This window comes from Callorhinus ursinus, unplaced genomic scaffold (assembly GCF_003265705.2).
Source record: "Callorhinus ursinus isolate GAN/ISIS: 27379988/994484 unplaced genomic scaffold, GSC_fseal_2.0 scaffold4, whole genome shotgun sequence".
In the NCBI taxonomy this organism is placed as follows: Eukaryota; Metazoa; Chordata; class Mammalia; order Carnivora; family Otariidae; genus Callorhinus; species Callorhinus ursinus.
In genome coordinates, this window is record NW_027397066.1 from 33,388,585 (window position 1) to 33,401,817 (window position 13,233).

General features: G+C 41.6%; 1 long non-coding RNA gene across 1 annotated transcript in view; it reads right to left on the reverse strand.

Annotated features, from left to right (window-relative positions):
• Window positions 1-13,233, reverse strand: part of LOC141372593 (uncharacterized) — a 111,188-nt gene that overhangs the window by 86,375 nt on the left and 11,580 nt on the right. The gene's annotated exons all lie outside the window — the stretch shown is intronic.

The following is a 13,233-nucleotide window of genomic DNA, read 5'->3' on the forward strand; positions in this document are numbered from 1 at the left end:
GTGCACGCATGTGCAAGCAAGGGGAGGGGCAGAGGGAGAGAGAGAACCTCAGACAGACTCTCCACTGAGCACAGAACCCAACGCGGGACTTAATCCCAGGACCCTGAGATCATGACCCGAGCTGAAATCAAGAGTCAGACGCTTAACCGACTGAGCCACCCAGGTGCCCCCGCTTCGTGTCAATATGAAATGGCATTCTGAACTTCGGTTTGGTTTACTAACCTCCCTATTCAATTTAACTTCAATGAGAACAATTTGAGACACACTTTATTACACAAGCATTAAATAATCTTTTTATTCAATGATCCATCTTCATAAATGGGAGCCTTAAATAATACCTGACTACAGGAAAGGGACCCATGGAAGGCCACTTCAGATGTGCCCGAAACCCTGATAAATGTATATTCCTACTGATCTAAGGAAATACTTTAGAAAATCATTTTTTAAAATCTCTCCTTCCCTGTCCGCCCACTTCAAATATGAAACTTTCCACTCTGGCCTCTTTTCTCAGCCAAAACTGTTGCAGAGTAAGGAACACAAGAGACAGCCTATTCTGCTATAGTCAGAGATATTTCTCCTGATTTGAGAGTGATAACGGAGAGATGGGGGCCGTTGCGCAACGCTTCTCGGATTGGTTCTTTTCGGAGATGTTTTGTAAAACAGCAAGTTCCAGAGTCTTTCACATTTTTTGTACTGAGATAGCAAATCTGCAGGGAGTGACATTGGACCGAGATAGGAAAAGTCAAGGCCTTGTGGGACGGCAGTCTTCTAGAGCTGAGGACAGAGCTCAGACGCAAAAGCCATCATTACATGGGTACACGTATTACTGGAAGGAGTGTACCCACTGTCATTGCAACTAAACTCCTCTCCTTGGCATTCAAGGCCTTGCCTAGCCAGACCTTAATACTCCTCTCCATTCTCATCTCTCCTTTATGTCTCTTCATACATGGGCAAACCCAACTATTTCCTCTTCTCTATTTTTCACCTGATATCTCTGTCTCAGTGCCTTTGCTCACGTGTCCCAGTGGCCTCGAATGTTCTTGCTCTCAATTCCATTGATCCAAATCCTTGTCTTTTCCTGCCACCTCCTTCGAGAAGCCCTTCAGACTGTCCCCAGAGGGAAATCACCTCTCCTGCCTTTCCCTTCCAATACCTTTTCTGTACCTCTCCAATAGCCTGTATGACACTCTAGTTTGATTTTTTTACCCTGTAGTATTTTTCATTTTCTATCACTCATTTTTTATTTCACTGACTCACTTAGAAGCACCTTGAGAGTGAAGTATCATTACTCTTTGTATTCTATCTTTGACACTCACCACAGATGGCTATTCCCCAATCCATTGCTAAGAGAACTCCAAGACCTCTCAGCTAATAGACAGACTGCACTTCAAAGCCCAGAAACTCACCACTACACTATCGAGCACTATTCAGCTGTTACTGGAAGAGGAAATAATCAGTTGGGACAATTATCTGCATAATTCTGACTTGGGAAAGGGGAAGATCCATCATTAAAGATAAACAAGGAAGAGGTACCATTACTATCGTTTCTCCTTCTGCAAAAGAAACTGAAATATTCTCATCAACTCTTTATATAGTTTGTTTAAAAGAGCATTTGTTTCCTCCCTCTTTGATGACTTTCGCCTATCTGTAGCCAGTGTAGACATGATCTCTTGGCGTGTCTAAGCCAGAATTCTAAGAGACAGAAGACAAGTGCAACAGAACGCAATGTGCCTAATGAGAGACACAGGCAAAGCATACTGCTAAGCTGAGAACTTGCAGGAGGGGGGAGGTGACGAACCTTGGGGCTGTTCTTTCTGTCACAGGACAAATGGAATTTGATGGTTTTGTATGCATGAGGGTGGGAAAAGTGAGAGCAAGGGGAAAATCTTAAAGCAGAGGAGTAAGATATAATCATTCAAAAACTGATGATATGCTGGCTAACTGAACATAATTAAATATATATATATATATATGAAATATATATTTCAGGGATGGGAGATGAGGGGAAAGGTCAATCATTGCTGGTCTCCTGAGATAAAAGGAAAAAATTTCTAGGTTATTTAAAAAAGAAAAAAAAAAGCCTCTTGTTCATTTGAGCCTGCTCCTGGCCAAGGCACCTATACCTACATACCAATCTTTCCCCAGCCAGATTATTTACTCTGTGTTTGTGTATGTGAATATGGTAGATGAGGGGTCAGCAAACATTTTTTTTTTTGTAAAGGGCCAAATAGTAAATATTTTAGCCACGCTAGGCCATACAGTTTCAGTTCCAGCTACTCAAATCTGCCACTTTGTACAAAAGTAACCATGGACAATACATCTTTACGCTGTATGCCAATAAAACTTTATTTATGGACACCAAAATTTGAATTTCCTATAATTTTCAAGTGTCACAAAAGACTGTCTTCTTTTGATCTTTTTTTCCCAACCATTAAGAATGTAAAAGCCTAAGGGGCGCCTGGGTGGCTCAGTCATTAAGCATCTGACTTCGGCTTGGGTCATGAGGCTCGGGTCATGATCCCAGGGTCTTGGGATCGAGCTCCACATCGGGCTCCCTGCTCAGCAGGAAGCCTGCTTCTCCCTCTCCCACTCCCCCTGCTTGTGTTCCCTCTCTCTCGCTGTCTCTCTGTCAAATAAATAATAAAATCTTAAAAAAAAAAAAAGAATGTAAAAGCCTAAGTATTATTTACATGTATATATCATATATAGCAAAGACAAGAAGTCATGCCAGAAAATGGTCATCCTGCATTTAGAGTAGACTCCACAGGTGTGAAGAGAGGAAGACGGTTGAGGTGAAGTTCACACGGGGCTTCAGGTGTCTCTCTACTGTGTCTTCCTTATGTTAGACATGGACACAGGGGTGTTTCGTGTACCACTCCCTGCAATTTTCAGGTCTGAAATACTTCAATAAAACAAAGTAAAGACTCATCGAACGTGTGTGCTCAAGTTCATTTCTATTTTTGCAGTCATGACTATGTCAGTAAAAAATAAATTAAACAGCATTTGTCCAGGAAAAACCTGTTATTTCAGCTTTTGAATCCCCATACGAGATTTTCCTCAGGATCTCAAGCAATAAAGAACAAGGCACCTAGCAACAATGAATTCACATCCCTCATCCAAAGTATCTTGGTTTTACTTCTGCATAGAGCATTTTTCTGTTTTCTGTAACAGCACCTTTTGATCAATTTAGCATACCAGCTGCTAGCATAACTCTAAAAAAACGGTGTATTTTTAAGGCAGAGAGTTATGCTAGGTCCCCAACAGTTGCTTTCTGAAAATTCTTTAGTGTATTATTGCATAGCAGAGTAGTGTGACAAGGATCAAAAGATTAGAAATAATTTCAATTAATTCCTTCTGCTAGTATAGGTAGAGTTATAACCATTTAATTTTTCCTCAGTTTCCAACGGAAAACAAAATATACATATCATTGACCAAAAATCACAAAACTTTAAAATGTTGTTTTAAAGAATCAAAACATCACAAATGCTCTGCAGGAATGAAAAACAGAAAATGATGTAATAGGATAAGAGTATAAATTAAGCTATTTGTAAAAACTCTTTTGATTTAGGGTTCCTACATTCTTTTTCTACCCAATCTCCAGCATCCTTCTGTTCTCTACTCACATGTGTTTAAACGGCAAATGAATTATATCAGAAAGTCCTTTGTCTGATGGCCTGAAGGAGGATCTATCCTTATAGAAATGTAGTACCAATGGGCTCACCATCTTTTAAGTTCAGCAATTAGTACTGATAAAGACTGTGCTCTATAACTAAAGTAATTATTAGAAAAAGAAGTCCCTGGGGCACCCAGGTGGCTCAGCTGGTTGAGCTGCTGCCTTCGGCTGAGGTCATGATCACAGGGTCCTGGGATCAAGCCCTGCATCGGGCTCCCTGCTCAGTAGGGAGTCTGTTTTTCCCTCTCCCTCTGTTCCTCCCTCTCCTCCCCCCTGCCTGCTTGTTCCCTCTCTCTCCCTCTTTCGCGCAAATAAATAAATAAATAATCTTTTAACAACAACAAAAAAAAAGTAAAGAAAGAAAGAAAAAGAAGTCCCTAAAGTTCAAATGCCCTAAAAGAGACAAAACAGTAACTTCAGGAGGGGGACTTTCAAACCTAAATAGGCAGTACCACCTCCAACCCAGGAAAATGAGGATTAAGTTCAGCTGATCCTCAGTATGGCCAATTAAAAATGGCTCTGAAACTTTGACACACTCCTCCCATTGAGAGGTGAGGTTTTTGTCCCTCCACTTGAACTTGGGTGGGCTCTGTGCCTGCTCTGACCTGAAAGTGACAATTGTTCCAGCTTCCAAGCTCAGGCCTGAAGAGACTGGCAGCTGTGATATCCTCTCTTGAACACTCATCCTGGATATGCTTAGCTGACATGTAAAAAAAGTCCAACTACCTTGTAGGAGAGACCTGATAGAGAGGCTTGAGACTGTGCCTGCCAAGATGCCAGGCATGAGTGAAGCCATCTTGGATTCTAGGACCACACTAGACAAAAATTGAATACTACCAACAGATCCCTGTTGATGCATGTATATCAGAAGAATCTTCCAGCTGAGCCCTGCCCAAATCATGCCCAATCATGAGAGATGACAGGTACTCGTTGGTGGTTATTTGACTTACTAAGATATGGGGTAGTATGTTGTATACCAAGAGATCATCAGATCCCTTGCTTCATTCTGGAACTAATGTAACCCCTCACCTTTCATTTCTGGATATATGGCTTTCACTGGAAAGGGGGATCTTAGGTGGTATTACTCTTGAGAGTAAAACCAGGTCCCATAGATGAAAGTTAAGAGAAAGAAGATTCCACCTAAATATAAGAAAGAACTTCCCAGTAGGGTTTTCCATTCCCAGCCTGGAGTGTCTCATGGAAATGATGATGCAATGATCATTGTAGGAATTCAAGGCCAAGATGGAAGCAGTGAAGTAACACAGCAACAAAACCCTCCAAGTTTGGAGTCAAGAAGACTGTGTCTAGATCTGTTTTGCTATAATTACCTGTGTGTTTTACAGCAAGTTGCTTAACCTCTCTCAGTCAATTTGCTCACCTGCCAAACAGAGATATTAATAACAGCAACCTCAGAGAACTGTAATGAGTGTCTGGCCCATGGGAAGCTCTGGATGCACATATTTATCAGATCATGATTATCACTAATGCTGCAGAAGTATTTCTGCATTGGATGGAATGTTGAACCAGAAAGCCCCTGTGGTCCTGTCCAACTGAAAACATGCTAGATGATTCCATGACCACTCATGGAAAAGTTTGTGTTTGCTGAAAGCTAAATAAAAGCAGCCAAAACCATTTTCAATTACAACTCAATCAAGTCAATGGCATTCTTTTTTTGTTAACTTGAGGTCATTTAATTTGTACTTAAGACCCCTAATTATTTAAGCAGGAAAGAAGCAAAATAACAACGGATATAACTCACATGTCAAAAAAGGACTGCTTGCTTCACCGACTGTGCCAGCCAGGTGCCCCAGGAACAACACATTATAATGAAAAAGCATGATGAGTCCAGGCAGGAGGGAAGCATGTTTGATGTGACAGCCACAGGGGGTACCAATGCTAGATATGGAACTGGAGTGTAGACTGAAACGGAGTTTCGAAGGTCCAGTACGTTTGAACCTCATCCTGCAAACCCCAATATCTCAATAAATATGACACACATGCTAGTGTGCAAGTTACTTTGGATGCTAATGAGTACAGGCATTTCATTTTAATAGTTTGGTTTACTTAAATGCACATTAGAAAAGTACTGGGTTTTCTCTTAAGGTAGTGAGATAAAGTTCCACTTTAAATAAAGGTATTCAGGATGCCTGGGTGGCTCAGTGGGTTAAGCATCTGCCTTCGGCTCAGGTCATGATCCCGGGGTCCTGGGATAGAGCCCTGCATTGCATCAGGCTCCCTACTCAGCAAGGAGTCTGCCTGTCCCTCTCCTCTGCCCCTTCCCCCACGGTAGCCCCCAGCTTGTGCTGTCTTGCACCTCTCCTTCTCAAATAAAGCTTTTTTAAAAAATAATAAATAAATGTATTTAAGCAAAACAAAAGTGAGCTGACTTAAAGAAAAATATTAACTAATTAAATGATGATATAGGTGAATATGGGTATGGGATGATATAGGTGAAATATGGATATGGGAAAAATTGGAAGGGTAGTAGGAAATGGTTGGTATTAGGAAACTAACATAGAAAGATGGAGAAGGAGGGCCACCTGGGTGGCTCAACTGATTAAGCGTCTGACTCTTGGTTCTGACTCAGGTCATGATCTCAGGGTCGTGAGACTGAGCCCCACATGGGAGCTCCTCACTCAGTGGAGTCTGCTTCTCTCTCTCCCTCTCCCCCACTCAAAAAAATAAAGTCTTAAAAAAAAAAGAGGGAGAATGAGGAGCAGTTTTTAAACTGGAGAATGACAGGTCAGATGAGTGTTTCACAAGGACAACTGCTGAACAGAGGATGCCCAGTCTCTGGCCTCATCTAACACTCTCCCCCACACCCCCTTGCTCTTTAACGCCACCCAGACAGTTCCACAGACTGGGCTTGCCTGGCCCCATGACCCCGCCTTTGTGGCAAGTTGGGTGGCGGTTGAGCGACGAACTCTGGAGCCAGAATGCCTGGATTTGGATCTCCACTGACTGGCTGGTAACGGGTAAATTGTGCATCTTTGTTTCTCATATGCCACCTCACTGGGTTGTAACAAGAACTCAAAAAGTTAATATTTGTAAAGGGCTCAAAAGGTGCCCGGCATTCAGCAAGTACTGTACTACATATATATGCATTCATTAAAATGATGGGTTTTATCCACCCAAAAATCCACCCTCCCTTCCATGCTTCGAAAAAACCTTTCTATTTATTCAAAATTCAGCTGAAACCAAATGTCCACCAACTGATGAACATATAAATAAAATGTGGTATGGCCATACAATATTTTTTTTTTTAGATTTTATTTATTTATTCATGAGAGACAGAGGGAGAGAGAGAGGGAGAGAGAGAGAGAGAGAGAGAAGCAGAGGGAGAAGCAGGCTCCCAAGGAGCAGGGAGCCCGATGCGGGACTCGATCCCAGGACCCTGGGATCATGACCTGAGCCGAAGGCAGACGCCTAACCATCTGAGCCACCCAGGCGCCCAGCCATAAACAGGAATGCAGAGCAGATATATACTACAACATGGATAAACCTTGACAACATATATGCTAAGTGAAAGCCAGATACAAAGGCCACATATTGTATGAGTCTGTTTATAAGAAATGTCCAGAATAAACAAATCCATAGAGACAGAAAGTGGGTTAGTGGTTGCCAGAGGGTATGGGAGAGGGAAATGGGGAGGGACTGCTTAACAGACATGGGGTTTCTTTTTGGGGTAATGAAAATGTTCTGGAATTAAGACAGTGGTAATGGTTGCACAACTTTGTGAATATACTAAAAACCACCGAATTTTACACTTCAAAATGGAGAAATTCATGGTAAGTGAATTATCTCCAAACAACAACAACAAAAATTCCAGCTAAAAGACCGGCTCTCCTCTCTGATCGCCCCTTCCTCCAGGCTCCCTGTGCAGATCATGTGCCTTGTTATAGGACAGTAAGTTGGTACAGGTCAGTTATCCCCACCGGAGTGTGAGCAGCTTGAGGGAACGAAGAGTGTCCTGTCCATCTACAGCGCCCCAGAATTTAGCAGAATGACCAGTTCCTCGTAGCTGCTCCAGTAAATGCTTGTCATGTAACAAGCAGGACGTTACCACTTAAGGGAAGAGCAGATTTGGAGAGTAATTTATTTCCTGAAGCGTGCAGGCTCTAAAGTTCCAAACCAGTAGCAAAAGATCGCATGCCCCTGCACAGGGGCCGAACCCTGGTGAGTATTAAGATTGTGTACAAAACAGTATAAAAAGCTCTTTCTTTTGCCATTGAGACTGAAACAAGCTTAGACTTGGATTTCTTTTTCTCTCCTGTCAACCAGGCTTGTTTGTGCCGGGCAAACATGCAAATCCTGAATTTAGAGATTGTTGGAGCAGTAACAATTTCTGCTCTGATAATCACTGACCCGCCAAAGCCATTGTTAGCAAGACGGGTACAATCCAAGACCCTGGCTCGGAAGCCACACTTGGGCGCGCACATGTCCTGAAGTCAATATACAGAGCAGAAATCCCACAAACATGGCACCGTTGAGTGAAGGCGAGTGTCGTATAGGAACATTCCTTAGGGTCAGTCTGCTAATCCTGCTGTCACCGCTGATTTGGAAAAACAAGATGACACAAAACATGTGAGCTATCTGCACTGTTTGGATACACGTCCATCCTTTTCTTTTTCATGTTCCACTTTGTCTGGGGAGGCAGGTGTGAAACGAGAAAGCAGTTGAGAACATTAATTTACAATGCCTGGATTAAACTGTGGCTTCCACGTGAACTCAGCAGTTTCTTCAAGGAGCCTCGGTGCCAGCTCTGTAAAACGGGGACTGTGAGTACCACAGCGATGGTGTGGGGGTTAATTGAGTTAAAGTGAGGGACTGTCGTATACAGAACTGTGGGCTGGTCTAAGACAACTATGTGGAAAAAGGCAAACGCATTACAAAAGAACTTAAAGAAAAACAGATAAACTGAAGAACTCAGGTGATTTTTCTTCCTTTCTTCCTTTTTTAAAGTTTCTGTTGTTTTTTTGTTTTCCCTTTCTATACAGTAAAGTACATGTTTTGCCCATGACACAAAGTCCTTGTAACCTGGTTTCTTCCCACTCTGCCTCATCTCTCTCTCTGGGCTCAGGGACTCCCCCTAAATGGCAACTACCTACCTGTTCCCATATCTCTGAGTCTCTATCAAGACTCATTCAAGAATGACCTCTAATTCTGGAGCCAAACTGCCAGGTTTCAAACTCTGGCTCTGTCTTTACTAAGCTATGTAACCTTAGGTAAGTCACATAACCTCTGTGTACTTCAGTGTTCTGCTCTGTGAAATGGGGATAATAAGTGTATGTACCTCATAGTGTTTTTATGCAGATTAAATGAGTTCCTCTGTAAAGTGCTTAGAATAGGACCAGGCACTTAAGACATCATATGTAAATGTTAAATATATTAAAGGTCTTATTTTTATGAGGAGCTCCCTAAACATCTCCCTCTTTCCCCGCTATGCCTCTTCAGGTGAAACCAATGCTATTGATTCCAGTAGTATCTAGAATATTTCACTTTTAAAGTGTCCAACTGTCTGTACCAGACCATAAGCTCCTTGGAAACAGATCTTTTCTTATTTCTAGAAGATAAATGTAGGCACAAAATAGTTTTCAGCAAATCAATGGAGAAATAAGCACCTCTCTATTCTAGAAAGAACAAAAGAACTTTTTTGTTGGTTTATATGTCTCACCTTGTCTGTGAGCTCCTTAAGAATTCAGAATATTTCTTACCCATTTCTCATCTCCAATGCCTAGTATAAAACCTACATGCACTCGGGTGAATAAATGGCTGGAGTTGTTACCACCAAAAAGGCCAACAAAACACATTGAATTTTCAAGAATAGTTTTGTAAGCAAACTGAAAAGCATTATTCAAGACTTGGGAAAAGCCACAGAGCATCTTAGATTAAATTGTCCAACATAAAGATAGTATGACTTTTATATATACATATATCATACATATGTATATACATGTATACGCATGTATATATATACGTATATACATATATGTATATACAATGTATGTATATGTAATATGTATACATGTACATAATATGTATATATAATATACATATACATGTATATATAAAATATCATGAGGAGCAACTAAACTAATCAAGCATTGGGTATTAGCGTTCCATATGCCTCTCCAAAACAGAAAGATGAAGACGGAGATAAAACAGAACTCAAGGGACACCTGGCTGGCTCCGTCAGTAGAGCATGTGACTCTCGATCTCAGGGTCATGAGTTTGAGCCCCACATTGGACATGGAGCATACTTAACAACAACAAAAAAGAACTCAAACGTCCAAAGTATGAAGGGACAAGAGGGCCGGGGCGCAGTTAAATTACCTACATCTAGAAGCCTGAGGGTAGTAAATTGTAAAACCAGCTGTTCCTAAAGAAGTTCCCCAGAATTTGAATGAATTCACTCATGTGGACCAATAATGTATGGGTGTGTAGAGATAATGGTATCTAGGGTCTTGTATCTAACTGACATTCAAAGAGCTGTTAACTAGAAATTCCAGGAATTGCCCTAAATGACCTGACCTGGCATAATACAAAGGGTGTTCCACGATTGTAATTAATTTCTCATGGTAACTAGGTGAACGAAGTTTCCCTCAGTTAGGAACAACTGCAAACATAAACGCATTTATCTTTCTTCCCCAAATCTACAGGGCATCATCTATTGACAAAAATGTTTCTTCACAGGAAAATGTCAGCCTAGTACATGGAGTTCATTTCTAGCCATCTTTTAATGTTTGTTGTCTTTCCAGAGCTGTTGACAGTGTGCCTATACACCAGCACGTGTTAACAGAGATCTTCTCTCTCCATGGAGTTTAAAAGCATTGTATAAGGATTTTCCATTTTAAATGAATTTAAGATCCAGACTTGATAACAACATAGGACACTTTCATTCTACTTAACCTAGAGCTTTCAACTGAAAGCATCTTTAGGTCTGAAAAGATTCTAACAAACTTTCTCAAAGCCCGGCTCTGTTAGAAATTTATAAATGCCAACACACCTCTAAAAAAAAAAAAAATTTTTTTTTAAATTAAAAAAAAAAAACCCTAACAAAAGTAGGTATTTTAGTGACATTAGTAGGACCTAAGGAAAAATTCTCAGAACCTGGGAAAGGACTGCAGTGACTAACATTAAGCACTGAACCCATAGCAAAGAGAAAAACCATTAATTGGGGATTTTTCCAAAGTGTTAATTAGGGTGCTGGCCAACACTTGCATCCTAAGAACAGAGTTCAGTTCAACTTTGTCCTGACCTTCTCCCCGCAAATCCCTTCCCTGACCCTGAATCTTCAGAAAGGGGATGGGTGTTAAAAACTGAAGGAAGAAACAGGGGCGCCTGGGTGGCTCAGTCGGTTAAGTGGCCAACTCTTGATTTCCGCTCAGATCATCTCAGGGTCTGAAATTGAGTCCCGCTGGGCATGGAGCCTGCTTAATATTCTCTCCATCTCCCTCTGCCCCACCCCGATCTGTTTGCAGGTGTTCTCTCTCAAAACAAACAAACTAACTAAAGGAAAAAACACTCTGTTCAAGTTGTATGGGACTACAGTGGTTGTGGCGAGCAAAGACTTGTCTAGGATAGCATTTCCCAACCTTGGCACTATTGACATTTGGGGACCAGTAATTGTTTGTTGTGAGGCACTGTCCTGTGCATTGCAAGTTGTTTAGCAGCATCCCCGGCCTCTGCCCATAAATGCTGGTAGCACCCCACCCCTCCCCAATGGTGGCAACCAATAATGTATCCAGACACTGCCAAAAGTCCCCTGGAGGACAGTCTTCCCCAGCAGAGAAGAACTGGTCTCGAACCACCCTATATGCCAGCAATATTCTCTATCCCAAATGGGATTTAGGAACCAAGAATCAAGTCTGTAAGAACTTTGCAACATGTGGGCAAGCCATCTAACCTAGCAGTTTTCCTCCTGTGATTCAATGCCAGAATGACTGCTCTTCTAATTCAACTCCCTTCCCCCCCACCTTGATCTTCAGTGTGTCTACACTGGCTTCCAGTTTCCACTCACATAATATGGAGAAGTGCATATTTGCACTTTGTAACGTTAGGTAAGCTAGAGACAAGAAATATATGTGCATGTTCTAAATGGATCTATTTTTTTTAATGAATCCATTTTTAAGTGTCAACATTTACAGCATGAATTTCCATGCCCCTAAGGTGACTGTAACTCACAAGGAAATCCAGTTTCATCCTGTAATATTTTTATCTTTTGTAATATGGGATGAATCTTTGTTCATCCACGATTTACACTTAGTTTTCAATATTAAATGTTATTTAATAATGACTGGGACATAACGTGAATTAAAGAAGTTTTCTATATTAAATATTCAATTCTCTTGGCATATATATTTATCATACATTAACATATATTAACTGTATAATGTAAATGTCAAACATTCAATATCGAAATACTAAATATAAACAGGATTAATTTGAATTAGAAGAGATCTTTGATGGCTGAAACTATACTTAAGATTTCCGAATTTTTTTTTAAGATTTTAAAGTAATCTCTACACCCAACATGGGGCTCGAACTCACATCCCTGAGATCAAGAGTCACCTGCTCTACCCACTGAGCCAGCCAGGAGTCCCAAGATTTTTTAATGTTAACCCACCAACACCACCATCAGTTTCCCATTCACAGTAGATACTTAGTGTTAGAATATTACTTTGTCATTTGAGATATATAAATAAAGGTCACATACCTAACCTGTATCTGCAAATCTGGCCATAGTGAGAAAGAGAGAAATACCAAAATACAAAAGAGCTAGAAGAGGTGCCTCCTGTTTTGCCGATGGCGCTGGATACGAAGGGAAACTAAACATCTCCCTGGCAAGTTTAACAGGCATCTCAGTAAACATGCCCAAACCAGAGTGTTTGATTCCCTCTGCCCCCCTTAAAACTTGCTCTCCTTCAGTCTCCCCCACAGCACCCGGTAACTCAAGCCAGAATCCTCACTCCCTCCCTCACCCCTACATCCAGGCCATCACCAAATCTTGCTATGTCCTCCAGCTGGTGAAACTCCTGCCATTGATGAACAGACATTGTAAAAAAGGCAGGAGGAGACGCAGAAGAATCTCATGCAGTCAACCCGCTTCTCTCCATCTCTACTGCCAGCCTTTCTTGCCTTGTCGGACGGGACAACCTCCCTCCAATCCAGTCTCCACCCAGCTGTCACTTAGATTGTAACTAGCAAACCCCCTTTCATGGCTTTCCGTTAGGCTCAAGAGAAACAAAATGCAAACTCTTTCCCACGGTCTTGAAAAGCCTACATACTCTAGGTCTCAGTAACCCCCAAATCCTACCTCACAGCCCTCCTCTGCCCTTCACTCCAGCCCTGCAGCAACATCAGCCTTTTATGACCCCCAACGTGTCGAGCTTTTCCCAGCCTCAGTACCTTCATAAATCCATCCAAGGATCCTCCTATCCCATCAGATACCTCAGCATCCACCTCCCTGGAGGAGCCTTCTTGGACCACCCAGCTAGGAGAGTCCCACCTACTATCATCTAGTTCCCAGTGGTTCCTTCGTAGTACTGAATCCCATGTCC